The sequence below is a fragment of the Schistocerca serialis genome, chromosome 4, assembly GCF_023864345.2.
Source record: "Schistocerca serialis cubense isolate TAMUIC-IGC-003099 chromosome 4, iqSchSeri2.2, whole genome shotgun sequence".
Lineage (NCBI taxonomy): Eukaryota > Metazoa > Arthropoda > Insecta > Orthoptera > Acrididae > Schistocerca > Schistocerca serialis.
In genome coordinates this window covers 480349968-480375220 of record NC_064641.1, presented here as the reverse complement: position 1 = coordinate 480375220, position 25253 = coordinate 480349968, and positions in this window count along the sequence as shown.

Here is a 25253-nt window from a genome sequence, read left to right as displayed (position 1 = left end):
CACAAGTGCATGCACGCGGCTTCTCAGGTAATGCTAAATATCCTACTGCCATTGTGTCGTTATTTGACACCAATGCTCACTCTTGCTTCATTATCTAGTGACTTTATTTATTGTCATTTTTATTCTCCATCTGACCAATGACCAGCAGTTGAACTCCATATTATACTGAACAACGTAAGTTCGGTAACCATTAATGCCTGGTAGATCGAAACTGTGTACCCGAGTATTCATCTGCCAGGAATTTTCTATTCAGTGCACACTCCAATGCAGAGTGAAAATTCATTCTGGAAGCTTAAGTACTCTCTGCTCCCCAAATCCTTCAAGCTGTGAATGTGTTTTTTTTTTTACGAGACATTAACTTCGATTATTATGGCAACAGTTCCCAAATATTATAAATAGCAGACGCATAATTCAGTAGTTCTTACCCTACAAAACTAACCTGAAATTTCCGCAGGAGAAAATAAATTCATTTCTTCATTCGCAGTTACCTCAAAATACTACTTCCAGTGTTCGAGGACGTTCAAAAACTAATGCAAAAAATATTTTTTCTCTGCCAGTTTCGGTTGAAAAATGCAAAATTTGGTTAGTGACATAGTGGAATACCTCCGCTTCAGCTCCTGTAGTTTCATGAAGTTCCGATAGTATTGGTTAAAAATAGTCTTGGTTGCAATTTTAGTTTTTGTATTTTTCAACTACGCGTTTCGCCTTATTTAGGCATCTTCAGGTTATCTACATAGGAAATAGAGATCACATACATTATTTAAGAATCACGGTCGCGTTGTGCAGACTTGGATAATCTAAAAGCATGTATAAGCAGATCAAATACTGCAAGAGCAAATACCTTAATTTGGTATTTCTTAGAAGGATCCTTTAGATAGTGTAGCCAAAGGAAATCGTCGAATATATCAGGCCAACATCGCCTTCGTTAAACTCAGTAAAAACTAGAAATATAAAATAGTAAAAACAGATAAAAATTCACCAGCGATCGGACACTCAGAAATGCAATCATATTGCCGAAGACTTATGATAAGGCCACACTTCTTCTAGATGGACGCGAGTGACTCCAAGACCTGCGTAAAGCGTCCCCGTTCACAGGAGCGAGTAACAGAATAGGATGGGGCTCAGGTAGTAAGCATAATGCACCACAGCGTCGTGTGCTAGTACTTTATTGGACTGTTCGGCAGCCCGGAGCTCCCACCTCCCGCCTTCGATCTGTTTGACCACATACTGAACAACGTAAGTTCGGTAACCATTACTGCCTGGTAGATCGAAACTGTGTACCCGAGTATTCATCTGCCAGGAATACTTTACAGTACGCGGATAATGGGGAGGTTATTGATGCACCAAAACGTGGGCTCCAATGTCGACCAGTAGAGTGGTACCATGGGGGCATACAGGTCCATCCAGTAAGGTGGCACAAGGCCGTCGGATTGAATGGTGATTACATCGAAAAATATGACTTTTTAGCCAAAATGGAGGGGAATAACAGTGTGTACTGGAACCCGGAATAAAACCAATCTGCTTGCAGAAAAAATATGTGTTGCATTACTTATTTAATGCCCCTCGATAAATTTCGCAGCCTTCCGCAGTATGGAAACCATGAGCCGCGCCTTGGTTTTTGTAAAGGTAGGACCAATTTATCCACTGACCTTCAAGTTTGGATTTGACGTTTTATCTCTCGTATTTAGGAACATAATCTGACGAAAGGGTTTTAGAGATTCTGTTAAGCAAAGAAATTAAAAGATTATTTGTTTCTTTGTTTTATTTGGCCTTTAGAGTGGAATTGAAAGATACAGAGACTAACGAGAAGCGTTTTTATTTTCACTAGTGGTTTCGAAAACTGTAAACGGTCCCCAGAGAAAGCTCAGTATCTGATCGCACTCAATGCCTAGTCACTGTCCAAAAACATTGTGCTGTTTGTAAATAGAGACAAAATTTCAGCCCGTTGGTAATGCTAGGCATAAATGTTATGGGCTCCTGCTGCGTATAAAGAAAAATGAAGAAATTATAAACGAAATGACCATTGTGGTTGCTGAAGAGAAAACTAGTTACCTGATCACTGCCGATTGTTGAAATTTTTTTTTTTTTTTTGCTCCAAACATCTTATATTCAGCCATCTTGTAATACATAGAAGTCCAAAACAGTGTATACAGTGTATTACACTAACTGAATCTTGATGTTCAAATGCGCACGAGCAACACTCACACGCACAAAACATATCCTTAAGAATGTTAAAAGCAGGATTAATAAATCTTTAAAAATTATAACATTCTTTGCACAGGGGTAAAACGTCAAACATGCTTGCTTGAACTAATACATCTATGGTAAATGTTTTACCCATATATTAGCGATGTATCAGTATAAAAAAGGGGCTCACTGAATCACTGGTAAAGCCCGATCTAGTTTTCTTGGGTTCCACCCTCGGTAAGTCCAAGTAATTTTATCTGTGACTTATTACTTCTTTCACCATTTCTAATATTCATTAATGTAAAAAATGTTTAGCTGCCCCGTGTTTAGTATTCCACGCCAAGCTGTATGTCCCCCTATACCTGCCTGGGTGAATCAATTCAAAGGTCGGAGGAATGCAACAGCACACCGCCTCAAAGAGCACTGTGCCTGGTAAAGCACTGTGGTGTTCACATCAGCTTTCGGGTTGATAACAGCTTCTGTTTCAGTTGTACAAAATACTTTATGCAATGTTGTGTAAGGAGCCTTGGCTTGGAGCTCTGCAAGAAGGACATGAATAACTTAATTAGTTGCTGTCAAGGTCTTGGTACCAATAGGTAATTGTGTTAACTCTTCGCTAGACTCCTCAGAAAAGGAGTTGCTTTTTTGCGATAATATGGGACTTCCAAAGACAAGGTCAGTGTCCTCTTGCAAGATCCACTACGCAAACACACAGAGGAAATCAGCTCGTTATAACCGGTAAAGGAGGTGTCTAAGTCTTCTGTGACTAAAGCGGAGGCGGAATTTCGCCTCAAGCGACTTGAAGCACAGAGGCTTGAGCTGTGCTATGATCGTGATACAATATTCTTGACTATATCCGCATTGTTCCTTCCTTTATAAACGTATAAAAGTCGGTTTGATGCTGCTTCTGGCACTAATTTACTGCCGCACTTGCTGAAGTTCAGAATCGACGTGGGTGGTTCACAGTGATGATGGCGGAGCCGCGCGACTCTTCACAGAGTCGTTGCCCCCACTCGCTGCCTTCGGCTGTACTAACTTACGAGATGCGACAAGTCCTCCTTATTTCTGCCCCCCCTGTCAAACGAGATTCCGCCCACTCTGCGAACTCGCTCTTGGAAACAAGTCTCTCCGTTCTGCGATCCATTCCACTCCGACATCAATATTTCACAACTTCGTGTCGTGGAGCCGAAGCCATCTTTCCCGTTCTTTATACACAGTTTTTCTCTTCCACGTCAGAAAGTTCGACGTTTCTGACCGTTTTCTGCGATGTCTATGTGCGAACTGCTGTGAACTCGTAGAACAATGGGACTTTACGTAACGGAATAGAAATAAATATCGACTTCTTCTATTCTCTGCGAAGTTTACGCTTCACTGGCATTTTTTGACAAGTAAAAACAGTGCGAGACGTGACTTCGTTATGCATGGCTTCAAAAATTTTCATTCGCTCAAAGCGAGTACATGCTAGGCATGAGGTAACAGAAGGTTTCTACCGGTGCTTCGAGGGCGACGCGGTAGTAAGCGAAACGAGAGTCTACGTTATGATGTCGACAGGTCAGAAATCAATAACAATATGAACAGTGTAGTCACGAATAAAGTCGATAGGTTAGGAAATCAAATTTCGATGGTAATGTTGAGAATGTACCATGAAAATCGGACTGCACGACAAGAGGCAAGACATTTTCAACTACAATATAACGCTGTCAGGGCATCACCCAAAGGGCTGGGTAGTGCGAAACGTATGGAATAAATTTAGGATAATTCCAGTCATCGCACTACCACGAGAAGATGCAGATGCATCAACGCAGAGTCTGCTACGCAGTCGTCATCTGCATGACCATGAGAACCTGTCGATGCCAGCCGCCGACGCTTCCTTCCTGTACCATAAGAGGTCTCTACTTACAGCTACAGGCAATTCTACAATACGCAAGCCCTAGCGAAGACTGCACCGAAAGACATTCACCTGCTCATCCTGAAATGCATCTAAAATAATACATGTACTTACTGTGAATCCTGCAAGCAGCATGTACATATTTTATCAGTGCAAAAATCTGGAAGTGTCACGCTTAATTATGGGATCCTTAGCAGATAGGATTGACGGAGTACATCGAGATAATTCATAAAAGGGCAGCACGTTTTGTATTATCGCGAAATAGGGGAGAGAGTGTCACTGAAATGATACAGTGTTAGGGGTGGACGTCATTAAAACAAAGGCGTTTTTCGTTGCGGCGGAAACTTCTCACGAAATTTCAATCACGATTTCCTCCGAATGCGAAAATATTTTTTTACGCCGACCTACATAGGGTGAAAGAATCATCATGATAAAATAAGGGAAATCAGAGCTCGCACTGAAAGATATAGGTGTTCGTTTTTTCTGCGCGCTGTACGAGATTGGAATAATAGAGAATTATTGTGAAGGTGGTTTGATGAACCCTCTGCCAGGCACTTAGACGTGTTTTTCAGAGTATCCACATAGATGTAGAAGTGGAAGATAGAATACAACTGTGGCATTTCTTATTAATGTTAGGAAGAATCAGCAGTAGTGTTTGACATGATCAAGATTATAGCTACACTTAGGCTGCACTTGTACTTGACATTTTCCCGAACTCCAGACAGGGGTGTGGTTTAACTGAAATGTTCGCTTCACTCTAAAAATGTTGTCTCGTTTAAGGGTGACCGTCAACAGAGAACCATTGCCGGTCCCCGAACGGCTACATACACTTGAGGGAAGCACAGGCATTCCTGTTACAAAACAGCAGACTTGTTGTTAGGTTTCTTTCTTCTTGGAAATTCAGGAATGCAAACCCTTGATGCAATCTGCTGGGCAGCCTGTAGTCAATGTTGAGAACTGCCACAACAAGAAGCCAGCATGAGAAAAAGGTGGGAGTTTTCATGTCAGATGTCAGCCGCCGAACAGGGACTTTCGACTCATGAAGTTGAAAATTTTGTCGCCCTGTACAAAGAATGGGGGCATCGATATGGATTGTCGATAGTTCATTAGGAAAAACTGAAAGCTGCATCCACCAACAAAAAAGACGATACAATGTAAAATTCATAATCCTGAAGGTCAGCGAGGGAGACCAGGGACAAAACTGCCGGGTACGGACAGCTTCAGGAAGAAGGGGACCAATCAGACAGAGAAGAGATGAGAAGAGACAGTGTGAGAACATATATTTATATGGATGAAAGAACAGACACCATTGATGACCTGCAGCCGTCTAGAACGAAATTATAGTTGTATTAATATCTTCAGCTGCTGACGGGCGTTGATATATATCAACGGGGACAGGTGAAAATGTGTGCCCCCACCGGGACTCGAACCCGGGATTTCCTGCTTACATGGCAGACGCTCTGTCCATCTTTTTTTTTAAATCTCAATTTGTTCGCTTTCGTTCGTTGCATCTGCTCGGAGCGGACGTCGCAAGACATCCGTTTAAGTTCGTTGTTGATCGACTATCTCTTTTTTTTAATTTTTTATTTTATTTTATTTTATTATTATTATTATTATCGTTAATTCCCCATTAAGGAGAGCGTTAAAACCCAATCAATATTCACAATGACAATATGGTACATAAATTGGTACATTTCAAATTCATGGCACTTTTTTCTGTCTCTTTCTTTTCTCTTCCCAAAAACCTTTCATAAATTCACTGTGTTTCTTCTTCCTCTCTTCTGTCCACTTCTTTCCTGGTTTCTTCTCTTTTGGTGTTTCTTCGAATTTCTGTTTGTTGATTTTTTTCTCTGTATTTTCCTCTGTTTGATATTTCTTCTGTGGAGATGTTTAGATTTTTGAGGTCTTCCATGGTTTCCTTTACCCAGTTAGTTTTCACCTTATTCGTCACCACTATGTTAAAAATCTTCTTGGTCAGCCTATTTTCATTCATCCTATGAATGTGCCCATAGAATTTTGCCCTTCTTTTTCTGATATTGTCTGTAATTGTCTCTGCCTGTTTGGCCCATAGATCTTTCTCAGAATCTTCCTCTCTTGCTTTTCCATTTCCTTGATTTTAGTTCTTCCTCTGATTACTGTTGTTTCTGAGGCATACAAGGCCTCAGGTAAGACTACTGTTTTGTAATGTCTTAATTTGGCATTGACAGAAATATTTCTTTTGTTGTAATGGTTCCAGGTAAGTCTGTATGCTTTTTGTAGTTTTGTAACCCTTTCTTCATTGGCTGTTGAATTCAGTCCTGTTTTCTGTATAATCTCTCCCAGGTATTTGAAACTTTCTACTTGTGTTATCTTTCCGTACTTTGTTATCAATGGGCTTCTGTCTGCAGATTTTGTGTCCACGTACTGGGTTTTTTCATATGATATTTGTAGTCCTGTTCTGGCTGCGATTTCATGCAATATCTCTAGGGCTTCTCTGGCTTCTTTTCTGTCATTTGTAATGATGGCTATATCGTCGGCAAAGGCCAGATATTTTATGTTGACGGTTCTATTTTTCTCTCTCCCCATCTTTACCCCATTGACTCCTTTGTCCCACGTCCTGATAATTTTCTCTAAAACAGCGTTAAATAAAATGGGTGACAGGCCATCTCCCTGTCTCACTCCTGTCTTGATTTCGAAAAATTCTGAGATCTCGCCCATGAACTTCACTTTTGACTTTGTATTTGTTAATGTTTCCTGAATTAGTTTTCTGGTCTTATTGTCTACCTTCATTTCTTCTAGTGTATTAAAAAGTGTTTCTCTGTCTATGGAATCGTAAGCCTTCTTGAAATCATCAAATGTTACTGTGGTGTTTCTGGACTTTCTCGTTGTTAATAATGTTCTCAGACACCATATCTGCTCACTGCATGATCTTCCCTTCCTGAACCCTCCTTGGTATTCTCCGATCTGTGGATCTATCTGAGGTTCTAGGCGATTTAACAGAGCTTTCGATAGAATTTTGTATGCCACCAGCAGTAACGAAATCCCTCTGTAGTTATTAGGATCTGTTTTGTCTCCTTTCTTATGGAGGGGGTGTATTAGGGCTGACTTCCATTCTTCTGGTATCTTTTCTGTTTCCCAGATGTTTTTGATTACACTATGAATTTTGGGTGTAATTTTTTCATGGTCTAATTTCCAGATTTCTGCAATCAGTCCATCTTCTCCTGGTGCTCTATTATTTTTCAAGGATTTTATTATTTTCACGATTTCTTCATATGTTGGGGGTTCGGAGTCCCGGTTGGGTTCTGGTTTTGTAAACTGTTATCTCTGTTTTGGTTTATCACAGTTAAGTAACGTGTCAAAGTATCTGGCTAATATTTCACAGTTTTTCTTCGGATTTGTCTCCAGTGTTCCATCTTGTCTTTTGAAGCATAAGCTTGGTGGCTGATATCCTGTCATATTTTCTCGGAATACTCTGTAAAAATTTCGTGTGTTGTTTCTGGTGAAGTCTTCTTCTATCTCCTTCAACCTGCTGCTTTCGTAACCTCTTTTATCTCTTCGGATTATTTTTGAAGTGTTTTTCTGTATCCTGTTGAAGTCTTCCCATTTTTCTTGTGTTTTATGGCTGTTAAATTTTTTCCAGGCTTGTATTCTGTCTTCTATGGCCCTGTCGCATGTCATGTTCCACCATCGGTGTTTCCTTTTTCTCGGTGGCTGCCCAAATTTTATCAGTTCTTTTATTTTTCCTGACAGTTCTGTCCAGTTGTTGCTGTTGATTTTCGTAATTTCTTCTATTATTTCTTTCTTGTTTATTTGTAGGTACTCTGGATCTGTTCTGAAAGATCTCTTGGTTCCCTTGATTTGTCTATTGGGTATAAATTTTACTTTAATTTGGAGAAGGTGATGATCAGATTCGAAACTCCTTTCCTTGTTCTTACGTTCATTATTTCTCTGGTGTTTTTTGTGGATATTGCTACGTGGTCTATCTGAAATTCTCCTAGAGCATGATTGGGGGATTTCCAAGTTACAAGTTTTCTGTGTGGTTTCTGGAATTGCGTTGACATGATTTTCAGATCAAAATTTCTGCAGAAGTTTATCAAGTTCTCTCCATTTTTGTTTGTTCTCATGTGGGCCGTGTGTTTCCCTGTCGTGTCTCGGAATTTTCTTTCCTTGCCTAACTGGGCATTGAAGTCTCCTAGTAACACTTTTATGTGATTCTTGGGGATTTTGCTGGTAGTTTCTTCCAGATCTTCCCAGAATTCCTCAATCATCTCTGGGTTCTTCTTGTTATAATTGTTTGTGGGGGCATGTCCATTGATTAATGTATAGGCTTCGTTTCCAGATCTTATCGTGAGTGTCGACATTTTTTCTGATTTTGAGGTGAAATCTATTACGGAGTCCAGTATCGATTTATGTACTACAAAACCAGTTCCGAAGAGTTTGAGATTTCTTCCTGGGATGGTTATGGCTGGTTTCCCCTTATATATCCTGTACTTTTCAGAATCAAAGTGGTTCTCATCTGCAAATCGTGTTTCCTGTATTGCCATAACTTTGATGTTGTATTTATCCATGGCATTTGTTAATTGTTTCAGTTTACCTGGCCTCAGTAGTGTGTTGGTGTTGAGTGTTCCCATGTAAAATACTTTCTTCATCTTGAGGGTTTTTGAGAGGCTCCGATTCTTCTCTTCATGACATGCCTGATCCCCTGGAATCCGATGATCAGGTCTATTACCCAGTCTTACTGACTGGGGCCCAGGATAGTGGATTCTTTCCCGTTGTTCTGTCATGATTATTGGTTTGTGTTGAGGTATTGGTGGTGAAATCACGAAGGATCTTACATAATTTCGACTGGAGTTTTGAGTTCCAGAAGATTAACTTACAGCCGAGCTCACAGAGCCAACAGACGCTGACCAGAGTACCGGTGGCTGCCACGCAGACGTGTCTGGATTTTGGGGCTTCGCATGGAACCGTATGCAGGGGCCTCACAGGGTGCTACCATCCGGAGCCAGATGGACCCAGGTTTTTTTTTTTTTTTTTTACGAGGTGTTACTCCTACCCCTCCTCCTTCCTCATCACTTGCGAGATGAGGCCCCGGACTTGGGACCGGCAGTGGCGGAGTTCCTTTATTTTATTTTATTCTTTTTACAGAGGGCTGATAACCCTCTGACCAAACACGCTTAGCTACCGTGTCGGCTTTTTTAATATGTGAAATCTTATAGGACTTAACTGCTAAGGTCATCAGTCCCTAAGCTTACACACTATTTAACCTAAATTATCCTAAGGACAAACACACACACACATGCCCGAGGGAGGACTCGAACCTCCGCCGGGACCAGTGTCCGTCTGAGCCACCGAGGGCACAGAGGATAGCGCGACTGCAGGGACTATCTCGCGCACGCCTCCCGCGAGACCTGCCCCACCCCAACACACTCATTGCTCGTGACATTCTTACCAAGTCCCGTAAGAGATTTGAGAATATGTGTGCATCCGCGCAGAAGAAGAAGGTCATGGCCGATATTGCCAGAACTATATATTTACATGAATATGGTGTCTGTTATTCGGACAGTTTTCTCAAAACGAAAGTGATGTAAATGGTAGGTTAGATTATATTCTGACAGATTTACACATCCTGACAAGGGTGTTAGGTGAATGTGTGTATTGTAAAATATGTGGAGGGCTAGTTGGTTTACATGAAGATAGGGAGGTATCAAATGGACTAGCCAGGAAACGTATCATTAATTGTGCCAGTCGTAAATATACTCATTCATTTTGGAATTATGATAAGTGCAAAGATAATTATTTTTAAGTAAATGATACTTGGTTTTATGGATTGAGAGCTATTGACAAACGACACACTGCAGCAGAAACAATGTGTGCCGTGATGAATATGCCATGCCCACCTTGTAAAATCGACAAATACGCTGGGTTTATTGGAGCTGCTGTGGAATCTGTTGCATGTGAGTCAATGAAGGGTGCTACAAACGAAGCTTGAAATACATTGTGATATGACTGACATACCAGTAGCTTTTGATGGCACTTGGCAGAAACGCGGCTATAGTTCTAAGAATTCTGTTGCTACGGTGACTAATGTGGAGACTGGAAAAGTAATAGATTTCCAGATTTTAACCAAGCACAGTGTAAATCAAAGATTGAAGGCATAACTGTGACAAAATTATGAAGGAACAAGTGGTGATATGGAGGCCTCTGCAACTAATGAGATTTTTAGTCGATCTGTGAACGAAAGGTGAGTGTGTTACACTACGTTCTTAGGGATGGAGACTCAAAAGCAAATAACAGTGTAGTAGCCACTCAGCCTTATGGTGAGAAGATTATCACAAAACTGGAATGTGTTGGTCATGTACAGAAGAGGATGGTCACCAGGTAGAGGAAGTTGAAACAAAGTTTGAGAGACAAGAAACTTTCTGATGGTAAAACCATAAAAGGCAGGCTGAAAGGCAAAATGATTGATGAATTGCAGCAGTATTATAGGATGACCATTAGAAAAAATACTGAAGATTTGTTGAAAATGATGCAGGCAGTATGGGCTACCTTCTTCCACAGACAGTCAACTGATGAAAAACCAGTACACCACCTTTGCCCTCCTGGACCTGATTCAAGTTGCAATTACTGCAATGGCCAATATTCAAACAGTTCATACAGCCAAAAACATTCCATCCCAGTAGCAGTCATGGATATCGTAAAACCTATTCAGAGACTTGGCAAATCCTGAATTATTGAATAAGTGTCTGCCTGGTCAGACTCAAAATCCCAACAAGTCGTTCAGTAATTTTATATGGACTCGATTACCAAAAAATGTTTTTTGTTGGAATAAAGACCGGGAGGACGACGGTTCAATCCCGTGTCCGGCCATCCTGATATAGGTTCCCCATGATTTCCCTAAAACGCTCCAGGCAAATGCCGGGATGGTTCCCTCGAAAGGGCACAGCCGACTTCCTTACCCGTCCTTTCCTAATCCGATGAGACCGATGACCTCGCTCTCCTAAAACAACCCAACCTCAGTGACTAGTACTTCAAGCTAAGAGATGGAGTTGCCATGGAATGAAGACACTAAAGTGAGGGGTCAGTGATGCTGTTATTGCTTTTAATGATGGCAACATTGGTAGGGTGAAAGTGCTGCAGCATGTGTGAATTAATCCTGGAGCAAACTGCATCAGAGAACTTGAACGGATGGACAAGGTTCCCATTGATAAAGCAGAGTATGCAGCACAGTTGGCCACTAAGGAGTCCAGAAAGAAGAAAAGAAGAAAAAACATAGGAAAAGATCAAGAGGATGATGTACAGTTTGGTGCAGGGTGCTTCTGAGTGACTAAAAATAAAAAATGAAGCATATATTGAGTTAAAGTCTTTTGAAACTTAACAAACCGTTCCTGAAAATTTACATTTTCTGTTGCCTTTCTCCCTAAATCTCAGAAACCAGTTCGAGTAGAGTATTCAAATTTTCAGGGAGTAATAACATACATATCCTGATTCTACTGAACTAAAAGAAGATGTTATGTATAATTAAAATTATTTAGGATAACGTACAAAAAAGTACAAAAAATCTTAATTGTGTAATTAAAAAATTGTATTTCCGAAAGCATACAGTTTAATGTCCTGTAAAAGTTTCATGTCAATGGCTACAGTGGTTCCTGAAATACAGGGAAGCCAAATCACTAAATTTAACATTGTCGGGATAGGGCGTTCCAACTCCACATAAATGTCTCCTCTTCGCATACTCTCTCCTCCGCAGTCTTAGCCAAGAGGGTCTCACTCTCTCTTCGCAGCTGCCTCTGCGCCCCCGGCCTTCAGTCCCCGCTTCAGGGCTCCCATTTTGGATCTGTAGCCTCACTCCATGATAACTCCTCCATTTTGGAAGTGCTTCATCGCCTCAATGGCTCTGCCATATCTACCTTGGTGGAGAAGGGATGCGGTACACTCAGATGTCACCTACATCACAGCTGCCGACCCCACAGTGAGATGGCTCCGCCGTCTCCCCCTTAGGACAGAGGTATGGTGTATCGTCATCTGTCGCCTACATCACAGCCGCCAACCATGCAGCGAAATAGTTCAGCTGTGCTCCTCCACAGGAAAGAGAGATACTGAACCCTCAGCTGTTGCCTATGGGCCCAGCCATAAACCTCACAGTGGAGTACTGCAATTTACCGTCCTTCCAGTATGACAAAAATAAAAACAGCAGCTACCACTGTAGCAGGTGGAGCTAGGTTCGTCATACGTGGCACAGCTATTGTCGATACTATCTTGCTTCCGCGAATCACGTGCCACCACCACACTTACCCAGTATTCTTCCACTGGATGGCTTTAGAGGACATCATCCACATGCTCTCCAGGCAGGCAGCATCTGGAGTTCACAGTTCACAGTTCTCTTGGTTTAACGCCAACCACACCAAGTGGCTCATCAAACAGGGTTCTTTCCCTGAATGTGCCGTAGATGATGTACGTTTCTTTGGCCATGCTCGTGCTCGCCAATCAGATATCATTGCAACGTATGCTGTGTCCAAACTGTCGAATCTTTCTGAGTGCCTCAACCATGGACCATAACCACCTACGAACATTTCCCAGCTACGTCAGTGATACCATCACTGACTACGGATAGCGTAGGCGATACAGCTCGTACCGCCTAAGAAACTGTTACTGTATTTGTTCAGAACGCTAATAAAGTTGCATTGTTCTTTGTCTTCCTTGGCATGTCCATTCATTAGTAACATGCAACCCCCAATATGGGACATATCAAGTTTATTGTCCTTGTCCTGTAGCATGTAACAAATTGATTGAGTGTTTCTGAATATTCATAGCTTTTTACAATGTCTCAAATTCCAGATATAAATGATGAGAGCAATTTAACACCTAGAGTCACCAGTCCACCGAAGCAGCAACAATTTGAAGTATGATAGTGACAAATGAATTATAGACGTAAATGATAAATCCTAGCAAAATCACCGAAATTATCCTCTGTCACTATCTCTTTTAGCTCTCGCAGTCGCGTGTTACTATGACAAATATCAAGCCACACTGTGACTCGGTGTCTATATTAATACTTGAAAGCCTTACACATTATAAATTGAATCTAATGTTCAAACATTTTAGGAACTGTTTTCCCTAATATTCATCCTAAAGTTATTAAACCTGGGGTCTTGGAACAATGGTATTCCGAATGTGACAGATTCTCGCAAGCGCAACAAGGATTTATTCTGAAGTGACATAGAAGGATATCGATTTAAACGCTGACACTCATTAAGGTGCCTCAGCATTTCGAATGAAAACGCGATGCGCGAATCGAGTTCGATTCTGCATAAATGTAAAGCACGCATGAGCAATCTTTGGTGGCCTGCGGGCCTGATTCACACACTTAAGCTCTCGGGCTGTCTCGTCACATGATGTGACAGCAACACTCCTGACGCATGAAGTCAAAACTATATAGTCCGTTACGCTAACGTTTAACGTTTAAGGGGTAAAGCGTCGATATGAATGGCATCCCTTTCCCGACACATCGCGCCAGCAAATATGTCTCAAACGTACGTTTTTGAGAGTACATTCATTTTATGTTCAGCCCATCTTCAGATGTTCACGTGTCATTTTTCTGTACTTACGACATTTTACAATGGCTGCGTCAAAAACCCCTGCTATAAAATTCTACAAAGCAGTTAGTAAAGAAACAGTGTTCACGAGCCCGCATCTAGTGGTCGTGCGGTAGCGTTCTCGCTTCCCACGCCCGGGTTCCCGGGTTCGATTCCCGGCGGGGTCAGGGATTTTCTCTGCTTCGTGATGGCTGGGTGTTGTGTGCTGTCCTTAGGTTAGTTAGGTTTAAGTAGTTCTAAGTTCTAGGGGACTGATGACCATAGATGTTAAGTCCCATAGTGCTCAGAGCCATCTGAACCATTTGAAGTGTTCACGACACGTAAATAAAAGTAAACATACGCAGATGGGATGCCAGGCATCTCGAAATGCCATCGTGGAAAAATAAACGCCTGTGGAAGCAACTGCTTGCAGCTAATTCGTTGTAAATTACTCTTACGCCCAAAAGTTGCAGTGCTCTAGCATATCGACGACGGGCAAGAATTTATTTACTAATATTAATAGAGAAAGAACTGAAAAATAAAACACAGCAATGAGACAGGCAGCCCTAGTCACCATGCACTTACGAGTAACTTTGCAGTTTTTGGCCACGGGTCATTCGAGTGTTTGTGAATTTTAATACACTGAATTTCAAACACTATTAGCGAGCATTATTCAAATACTACTCTAAAAATTCTTTTGACAACTGATCATGTTCGAATGGGTTGTTTTTATAACACTAAATAAAGTATGACATTCTTTTTTTTTGGTATTTTAAAAAGTTTGAAAGTCTGACTCTATTGAACAGCACATATGGGCTATATTATATAGAAGCCAAACTGGAAAAATGAGAACAACACAATGGCGAATTGCCAAACCTATACTAGTCGTATATAATGTGAAGCGCAATTAAAGTATTTAAAATCAGAGATGATAAAATACTCTATATTAAGCTAAGTGACAGCCCAAACCCGCAATAGCCGTTTATTGTGTTTCCATTGTATGATTACCGGTTTCATGCCCTGGAGATATATCTTAAGGTCGTATCTGCATACAGAATGGAACTACGTAAGTAAAAGCGCTAATAGTCAACTTAACTTACCGAACAAAGTAGACAGTAAAGCAATGTCTCACAAATCTAATACTTCTTATGCCACGATTTACAAGGTTCAAATGCGCATAAAAACATGACACTCCTCAGTAAAACGTTGGATGTAATGACAATGGGCATCCGATCCGAACCATGCATGATCAGTTAAACATCTCCAAGACTCTGTCCAAAGACGAACCCAAACAGCACATGACAATCCAAGTATGATGGGATAAAACCTATGAGCATAGAACAAAGCAGAATGAATGTAATGTAAATTAAAACACAGCTCGCGGTGTCAGTAGAGTATAAAAGAGGAGAAACCTATCATCGTCAAAATTTGTGGGGGAAACAAAGAAAAGACACAGAATGTGTGGGAGTCGTCAACACACATATAGCGGCAGGCGTCAAATATAGCTGCACGTTACAGCGCTAGCCACACTCTTGAATACTATGAGGCCAAGCACGCTCAACCCCCTCACGGGATGAAGATCTATCGGCAGACATCTAGCGGTTGAAACCTAACCAAAGGGCATGCAAACTGGACCTTGGAAATCGAAGTAACAAAATGGATCTCAGTGTTAAAAAAGAACCTTTTACAAGAGACAGGAAATATTAAAAATCGCATTTATAAGAAGTAAGATACTCTTAAAATTATGTACAGCTATGAAAACCGAAGTACTTGGTTACATCTGCAACAAGATAACAGAACCCATCTGAAGCCCTAGTCGCCCTCACACTGTCAATATGTATTGGAAATATTGAGAATATTTTGGTCAGTACTGTTTTTTAGTATTTGAAATAGTAGCAATAGTCACCATCAGACGGTCACTGTGTTGACGTTTGCTTTTATAAGCAATTTAACAACTGAAAATGCTGTATTCTCTTTTCTCTGTGAGGCTTTGGACGGATTAAATAAATGGGGAGTAGCTCAAAAGCATTTGAAGGAACTTTCCAGGCAGCGAGCCCATTGGACCGACCTCGTACAAGGTGGAAAGATGACATAGAGAAGGACATCGCAGCACTAGGAATTTCCGCAGGGTGGACAGAGGCTGCGAGAGATAGAAGGCGGTTGATGTAGGTCGTTGATGCAGCGCGTGGTCTACAGGGCCTGTGATCGCTGAGAAGAGAGAGAGAGAGAGAGAGCTCAAAATTGGTTCATCTCTTAATTTAAGAAGAGCCAGCAAGTCATTCTGCACAGTATTGAGTATGGCTACAATATGCAGTCCCAATGGGGCACAGTTAAATGGGGGGCAGAATGGGGGGGGGGGGGGGGTTTGGCTGCCCAGGAGTCAGTGCTGGGGCCGCTATTGCTTCTTATTTATATAAATTATGCGTCTTCCAGTATTACAGGTGATTCTATAACATTTCTATTTGCTGATGATACTAGCTTAGTAGTGAAGTACGTTGCGTGCAGTATCAAATAGTGCAGTTCGAGACATAAGTTCATGACCTGCAGAAAATAAATTGATGTTAAATCACAGTAAGACTCAGTTTTTACGGTTTGTAAAACACAATTCAACCAAAACTGATATTTTGATTACACAGAATGGGCATATGATTAGTGAGACTGAACAGTTGAAATACGAAGGCGTTCAGGTAGATCGTGAGCTGTCTTGGAAATCCCATGTTCAGGATTTTGGTCAAAACTATATGATGCTCTATTTACTAGTAGAATAGTACATGAAATAAGTGATAGGTTAAAAACGAAAAGCACTCTAATTTCTTATTTTAATTCGCTTATGCTTTTTGCGTTAAACTCTACAATCTGGAACCGAGCGACCGCTACGGTCGCAGGTTCGAATCCTGCCTCGAGCATGGATGTGTGTGATGTCCTTAGGTTCGTTAGGTTTAATTAGTTCTAAGTTCTAGGCGACTGATGACCTCAGAAGTTAAGTCGCATAGCGCTCAGAGCCATTTGAACCATCTTTTGCGGTAACTCTTCTGATTGAAAAAGGTTATTTTTGCTCAGAAACGGACGGTTCGAGCAATATGTGGTCTAAGGTCGTGAACCTCTTGTCGATCCCTGTTCAGTAGTCTGGGAGTTCTGACATTGGCCTCTCAATAGATATTTCCTTTAATATAGTTTGTTGTTAACTATATAAGCTTATTCCCAAGAGTTAGCAGCTTTTACTCAGAAAATACAGGGCAGAAATACAGTCTGCGTTTGGAGCGCACCTCCTTGACTCTTGTGTAAAAAGGCGTGCAGCATTGTGCTGTATCCATTTTCAGTAAACTGTCACAAAAATTCAAAAACCTTATCTGTAATCAACGCACTGATATTCTGTCGATGAACTCCTGGAAAAATTTTAAAAAAATAAACTAATTCCTGTGTTACGTTCTTGATTATGTTTATTTATAATTACTGTTTGTCATGTGCACAGGATTCATACACGTTTCATTTGATCTGTTATTACTCTTCTGTTGTAATTTTATGTACCTACTCGTTCTTTGACCATGGAATCTCGCTCCTCAATTTGGTTCTACGGAACAAAACATATAAAATAAAAATACGAAAATACTAAATATGAAGGTGCTCCTTAACTTCCATCTTACATCTATACCATACTTCTACCCGCATCCCTTCGGGGTAGCAAAATGTTTGCCCACCCTTCGCACACACATGAGTATGTGGGCTATAACTTCTCTCTCAGAGTGGAAGAGTGTTTCTCTTTCTGGTTAAAATCCAACGGCAGAGCGAAATGGGATTGCGCTTGCACGAAGTAAGCTAAACTTCCACTGATCTGCGCCAGGAGCTCTGAACCCGAGGTGAGCAAATCGTCGGCGGAAATATCCGAAAATGCGTCTCGGGCAATGTGGAATGTGAGAGAGTCAGTCTCTTCCGCGGGCCGAACTGAAACCAATCACGGGCAGGATCCAGCCCGCGGGCCGCCAGGCGCCAACTCGTGCTTTAAAGCATATGTAAATTCCAGCAACTTAAATGCAACTTGGATTCACGAAGTAGGTTGTGATACAGCAGGTTGAAAAAGCGACCATTTCGAAACAAACAAGGCAAGGGTCTATACTACATCGATTCTACCAAGAACGAAGAACTTGAGTAAACTTTCTTCTCAATCACGTGATCCACTAACTGAAATGTTGGCGGTGTGCCACCTGAATTGCCGTCACAGATCAAAGCTTCGCGTGCGAACCAAGATACGAGTATACCACCCGTTGCTTTGCAGAGACACGCTGCATTGTTGTTGTCGTTGTTGTTGTGGTCTTCAGTCCTGAGACTGGTTTGATGCAGCTCTCCATGCTACTCTATCCTGTGCAAGCTCTTTCATCTTCCAGTACCTACTGCAACCTACATCCTTCTGAATCTGCTTAGTGTATTCATCTCTTGGTCTCCCTCTACGATTTTTACCCTCCATGCTGCCCTCCAATGCTAAATTTGTGATCCCTTGATGCCTCAAAACATGCCCTACCAACCGATCCCTTCATCTAGTCAAGTTGTGCCACAAGCTCCTCTTCTCCCCAATCCTATTCAATACCTCCTCATTAGTTAAGTGATCTACCCACCTTATCTTCAGCATTCTTCTGTAGCACCACATTTCTAAAGCTTCTATTCTCTTCTTGTCCAAACTAGTTATCGTCCATGTTTCACTTCCATACATGGCTACACTCCATACAAATACTTTCAGAAACGACTTCCTGACACTTAAATCTATACTCGATGTTAACAAATTTCTCTTCTTCAGAAACGATTTCCTTGCCATTGCCAGTCTACATTTTATATCCTCTCCACTTCGACCATCATCAGATATTTTACTCCCTAAATAGCAAAACTCCTTTATTACTTTAAGTGTCTCATTTCCTAATCTAATTCCCTCAGCATCAGCCGATTTAATTTGACTACATTCCATTATCCTCGTTTTGCTTTTGTTGAAGTTCATCTTATATCCTCCTTTCAAGACACTGTCCATTCCGTTCAACTGCTCTTCCAAGTCCTTTGCTGTCTCTGACAGAATTACAATGTCATCGGCGAACCTCAAAGTTTTTACTTCTTCTCCATGAATTTTAATACCTACTACGAATTTTCTTTTGTTGCCTTTACTGCTTGCTCAATATACAGATTGAATAACATCGGAGATATGCTACAACCTTGTCTCACTCCTTTCCCAACCACTGCTTACCTTTCATGCCCCTCGACTCTTATAACTGCCATCTGATTTCTGTACAAATTATAAATAGCCTTTCGCTCCCTGTATTTTATACCTGCCACCTTCAGAATTTGAAAGAGAGTATTCCAGTTAACATTGTCAAAAGCTTTCTCTAAGTCTACAAATGCTAGAAATGTAGGTTTGCCTTTTCTTAATCTTTCTTCTAAGATAAGTCGTAAGGTTAGTATTGCCTCACGTGTTCCAACATTTCTACGGAATCCAAACTGATCTTCCCCGAGGTCCGCTTCTACCAGTTTTTCCATTCGTCTGTAAAGAATTCGCGTTAGTATTTTGCAGCTGTGACTTATTAAACTGATAGTTCGGTAATTTTCACATCTGTCAACACATGCTTTCTTTGGGATTGGAATTATTATATTCTTCTTGAAGTCTGAGGGTATTTCGCCTGTCTCATACACCTTGCTCACCAGATGGTAGAGTTTTGTCATGACTGGCTCTCCCAAGGCTATCAGTAGTTCTAATGGAATGTTGTCTACTCCCGGGGCCTTGTTTCGACTCAGGACTTTCAGTGCTCTGTCAAACTCTTCACGCAGTATCTTATCTCCCATTTCGTCTTCATCTACATCCTCTTCCATTTCCATAATATTGTCCTCAAGTACATCGCCCTTGTATAAACCCTCTATATACTCCTTCCACCTTTCTGCCTTCCCTTCTTTGCTTAGAACTGGGTTGCCATCTGAGCTCTTGATATTCATACAAGTGGTTCTCTTCTCGCTGCATTAGCAGATGAATTTCCGAATCGTGAAGGTATAATAAGGGGAGACGACGCAACAAATTTACACTGTAAATTTCTCTGAAGCCGGTGCCGTCATGTTGTGTCCCAAAACATCAGCAGATCACTGTTTGCTATTGTTTTTTGTTCTTAATTTCTGTTGTGTGCGCGAAACTGTTTTCGTGTATAACACGGTGTAGGGAAGGCATTTTCAGAGATTTTTCTGGCCTTAAATGCATGTTTGACCAACCTATACGACTAACTTTTCATTTGTTTTACGCTTCGAATAATCAAGAAGAGAAATATCTGCTGTGGAAAAGTTGATTTCGTTAAACAGCATTTTCCTTGAAGCAGACGGACAAAACTGATGTTCAGTCTACGTCCATTTGTCAAAAAACTGAGATCGTATTTTGTAAGATTTCTTCAGTTCCCAATCTTTCCTTCTCATAGCGCTCACCCAGAGAGCTCTTCGAACTGGAATGATATATATGCTATCATAAAGCGATACCATTCTCACCGGCGTCTCAATGTTGGCAAAGGAAACACCCTTTTCCAAAACACATCGATAGCGGCCCCTCGGGGACTCGGCGAATCCAAAGACGCACGCCTGCTGTCTCACCTTCAACAGTCCCGACAACGAGCATCCTCTGTCGCTGCAGTATAGGAATGGCGGTGGCAGCTACATGACCCAGTCTCAACCGTAGTCTTCAAAAATCTTCAGCCTTAGTCAACCTACGACAGTCACTCACGTAGTAGTAGCAGGACCCTCACACAGCACGACACTCTTGTATTACCTGGACTTTATTGCTCTTTGCATGGGAAAAGCTGTGAGTTAAGTATAATTTCCGTGTACTGTATTTATGTGATCGCTGATCATTACAGCTCTTCTGTGGCTACCCTATGACGACAGCTACTACACCAGACTGTAGACCACCTCTCCAACCGTTGTGAACGAAGTGACAATAGAAAGTCAAATGACGGAAATAACACCAATATAGCCGAAGTAAACAGTGCAAGCAAAATTTGTGGAGAGTAAGGTGGTACAATTTCGGTACACTTACAGTTCAGATCCAGATAAAGTTTCACGCCATTTTTCAGTTTCGTAGGGTTGGTAGCGCTTACCTTTGTGTGGCGTTGCAGTGCGAAGTTTCTGCAGCGTCTTCTGACATTTCCCCGAAGACAACAGTTTGTGCTACAGAGACATAATTTTTTTCTTGTTTAGAGGCAAGTGAAGTAACTTAGTTTTATGTGCCCTTATAAACAGACTAGTTTCTATATCCTGTAAATTCCGTATTAGTGAAGTTCGAGTGTTTTCCTCTCCCGGGTGCTCTGAGGAATCTATAGAGGAAGAGTTTGTGACATGCGTTGCCATACCTTGGCACAATTCAGTACTGTTTACTCGGTATTTCACTCTACCAATCTTACATTTTCGAGCAGAAAAAGGTACAATTTCGATACCCTAATACAATTTCGATCAATGCAGGTCTTTGGTTTAGTCCGTCAAAACTGGTTATTGTGACATATTATACACAATTACTACAAATAAGTTCTGTATATTTAAACATTTTTCCACTCTAGAGTTTTTAAAGCAAACCCTTATTTTTTTCTCTTAGACGCCCCGAAAACGACCAGAAACGAAAATCTACAATAAATGGAGTCCAACTGCGTTACATCAGGCAATAAAGAGTGTAATGAACGGACATTTGAGCGTTCGAGTTGCATCAGAATTATACGATGTTCCTTTCAGCACTCAAAGTACAAATTAAAACGGAAGTGAAAGCTGGATTACCTCCAATTGTAGAAAACCGAATGAGCCACCCAGCAGCACTCAATTCTTGGTCCAGAGAGCTTTATTTCTAGAACCCTATTTAATCTAACTTAAACTAACTTACGCTAAGGACAACGCACACAACCATGCCCGAGGGAGGACTCGAACCTCCGCCGGGGACAGCCGAGCGGACCGTAGCAAGGCACCTGAGACCGCGCGGCGATGTGTCATCACTCCAGGCAAGAAGAGCTGTATTTCTGTTGGCTGACAAAAATGGTTTGGAACATCCACGGAACTTAGAAAGCAAGGTTACTGGAATCGATTGGTTTAAAGTGTTTATTTAGAGACACGCTTACCTTAGCCTGCGAAAAACCGAGAGTCTTCCACGAGCCAGAGCTGAAGGCTTGAATAAAGCGGACGTAAGTAAATATTTCCAGAATTTCGAAGAGATCTTAAAGGTATATGATTTGTTTGATAAACCAGAGTGTAATTATAAGCCAGCCGCGGTGGCCGAGCGGTTCTAGGCGCTCTGACCGGAACCGCGCGATTGCTACGGTCGCAGGTTCGAATCCTGCCACGGGCTTGGATGTGTGTGATGTCCTTATGTTAGTTAGGTTTAAGTAGCTCTAAGTTCTAGGAGACTGATGACCTCAGATGTTAAGTCCCATAGTGCTCAGAGGCATTTCAACCATTTTTGTAATTATAAAACGAATGAATCCGGCTTTCCTTTAACAACAGACCGCAGTTGGAAAAGTAAGCGAGAAGTTGTTTCACTAACAAGCATAGAAAGAGGACAAAATGTGGCTGTTGTTGTATGCGTGAATGCATCTGGTACGTATTTACCACCAAAGTTAATTTTCTAAGGTGTGAGGACATGCCCTGAATTTCAACATGACTGACATTCTGGTTCAATTAGGGAGATGAGTGAACTGGGGGTTCATTAATGAAGAACTGTTTATGATCTGCTCTCGACACTTGAAGAAAAACAAAACGGTGAGTATTATTACACTTCTTATTATTGACAACCAAGGCAGCCATGCCTGCTTGGATAGCGAGAGTATCGTAGGGAAAATGGGACAGAACTTTTGGGATTGCCTCCACACGGTACACATGTACTACAACCATTGGGAAGAACTTTCTTCAAGTCTCTAAAGGCTCAATATCAAATCATCGTAACCCCAATGAAAGCATTACAAATCAAAATTCTGTGCTATTTTCTTCGATGCCTGGAGCAAAACTGCATCTGTTGGGTGTGCAATTGAGGGTTTCCAGTGCACAGGAATAATGCCCTTCTGCAAAGACTTTGTTTCCGAGGAGAAATTTGCACCTTTAACGTTGTTCGAGGCTCCTGCTCCTTCAGCCCCCACCAATTAAGCAACCGCCAAGATTTTGAGCGAAGAGCTCATATTTTTAAAAGACGAAACTGAAGAGCATGGCAGACCCGTAACACCAGCATCCAATACCATTCCTCTGCACGAAGCTGTCAAGGACATGTTACCAACTCCAGAGAAAAAAGGATGTAATGGGTTTTTTCCGTTAAAATTGCTGTGGTAAAGTGTGCATGTTATTGTAAAACATATGAAAATGTAGCAGCAAGAATAACAGTATTATTTGAAAGAAATAAACAATCTCTCATAATTCTTACCTATGTGCTGCTGAGCCCGACTATAATGAATTATTTGGTCATACCTTATCACTACAAATCAATACTGAAATGCTGTTTCACTAATTCAGTAAGCGATATTAAAATGTTCAAATGGTTCAAATGGTTTTGAGCACTATGGGACTTAACATCTTAGGTCATCAGTCCCCTAGAACCTAGAACTACTTAAACCTAACTAACCAAAGGACATCACACACATCCATGCCCGAGGCAGGATTCGAACCTGCGACCGTAGCAGTCCCGCTGTTCCGGACTGCAGCGCCTAGAACCGCAAGACCACCGCGGCCGGCCATTAAAATGTATGCAGAAAATAATTAATATATCACTTCACAACTTCTTCGCATAACGACACTGCTGTCGTAAATATTTTTATTTAAAGTCACTGATAAATTACTCTGAGAAAAATTAATCTTACGCACAAGCTACAAAAATTGTTTTATTTACGTAAAGTCTAAGACTGTTCTACCGAACGTTATTTTCACTGTCATCATAGAAAAATAATAAATTCCTGTGGGTTCTTGTCCTCGGAGTTCAAATATTGCAATATCGGTCGAAAGAATAATTGTCTGATTATTTCTGCAGTTGTGAATTTCCACTCCATACGCTCACATAATAGCGGCGGACAAAACACAGTTTGGATTGGGTTTGGCTACCAACGTAATGTTTCATAGAAAATCGACATCAACCTTTCCCTTTATGCTGGATTAAATGTCAGAATCCGACACCGTTCTGACTGTTCACAATATCAATATTATCCACCGGTTACCAATAACGCAGAATCGCCGTACCAGACGCTAATGGCCGCTTTCCTGTTTGCTGCGGGCACAAAACTTAAAACATTCATAGTAGGTTATCTAGTTACAAATAAAAGTCCTTACACTAGAATTCCATTTGGTGAATTGTAGGTTATATGTTTTTTGATCATTTACGACTACTTTTTACAATATTTAAAAGAAAAGACCTCAGCTTATCTTCGATATCAGCTGCTTCATATATCATAAAGAACAATAGAAGAAAGAAAACTTTCACAGACAATACAGTGCCATTACATTTTTTTAGTGCTATTATCTTGTTGTTATATGATTATTCTTTGTAGAAAACTGTTTATAAAAATAATAAAACATGCTGTTGTAGGAAATTATTTACATTTCACAATATAATAATAAGTCACAATATAATAATAAGTCTTTTCTCGGTTTTCACATATAGGTTTAAAAGTCATTTCTGGAAAAATATTCATCACTTCGTAAATCTCGAGCACTGTCGCATACGCTGGTGGCTCAAAATATTGGCATTGACATTACAAGTATCCTCTCGGAAAGGGAAAACACAGACATCAGTTCGACTCATTTCGGATGAAAACCTGGAAAATCTCCACAACAAGAAAAATCTTCTTCAATAGGGACCAAACAAAGATATAAGAAAAGCAACAAGAACAATAAACAGAAATGTAGGTCTATGAGAAATGACGAAGGAAGTATTAAAAGCTTCAAATCGTCAGCAAACAACGAGAACAGGCTCTGAGCACAATGGGACTTAAACATCTCAGCTCATCAGTCCCGATTTAACATCTCAGCTCATCAGTCCCCTAGAATTTAGAACTACTTAAACCTAACTGACCTAAGGACATCACACACATCGATGCCCGAGGCAGGATTCGAACCTGCGACCGTAGCGGTTGCGCGGTTCCAGACTGAAGCGCCTAGAGCCGCTCGGCCACAGCGGCCGGCAACGAGAACAGTTCTTATTTTTGTTTCTTGAATTTTTGTAGTACGGAGTCATTGGCAAAAGGTGACTTGGATTCGCTGCCAAATATGTAATGCTTGGTACGACGAAGTTCGCGTCGGTATCCTAGGGAAAAAGTGCTTTTTATGTGGAAGATGTGAATGATCAGAAACGATCACAGTTGTACCGAGTATGGTACATTTTTGAACAATTTTACTCAATTCTGTAACCTTTTCTGTTGTTTAAACCAACACTTGTAATAACATAATGTTTCTGTTCATATTCATTAAACATCACAGACCAGTTGCCATAATTTAAATTATTTATTTTCTCAGTATGTTCCCAGTTTCAATAGCATTTGTCCGAAGTAATCGAAATTGTACCACCTTACCCTACGTAAAAGAAAACATCGCTTGAACTAGTCCAGTTACGAATAAAATGTGATTCCTTACAACTTAGACTATTATCAGAATGATCAATAAACGTGTAA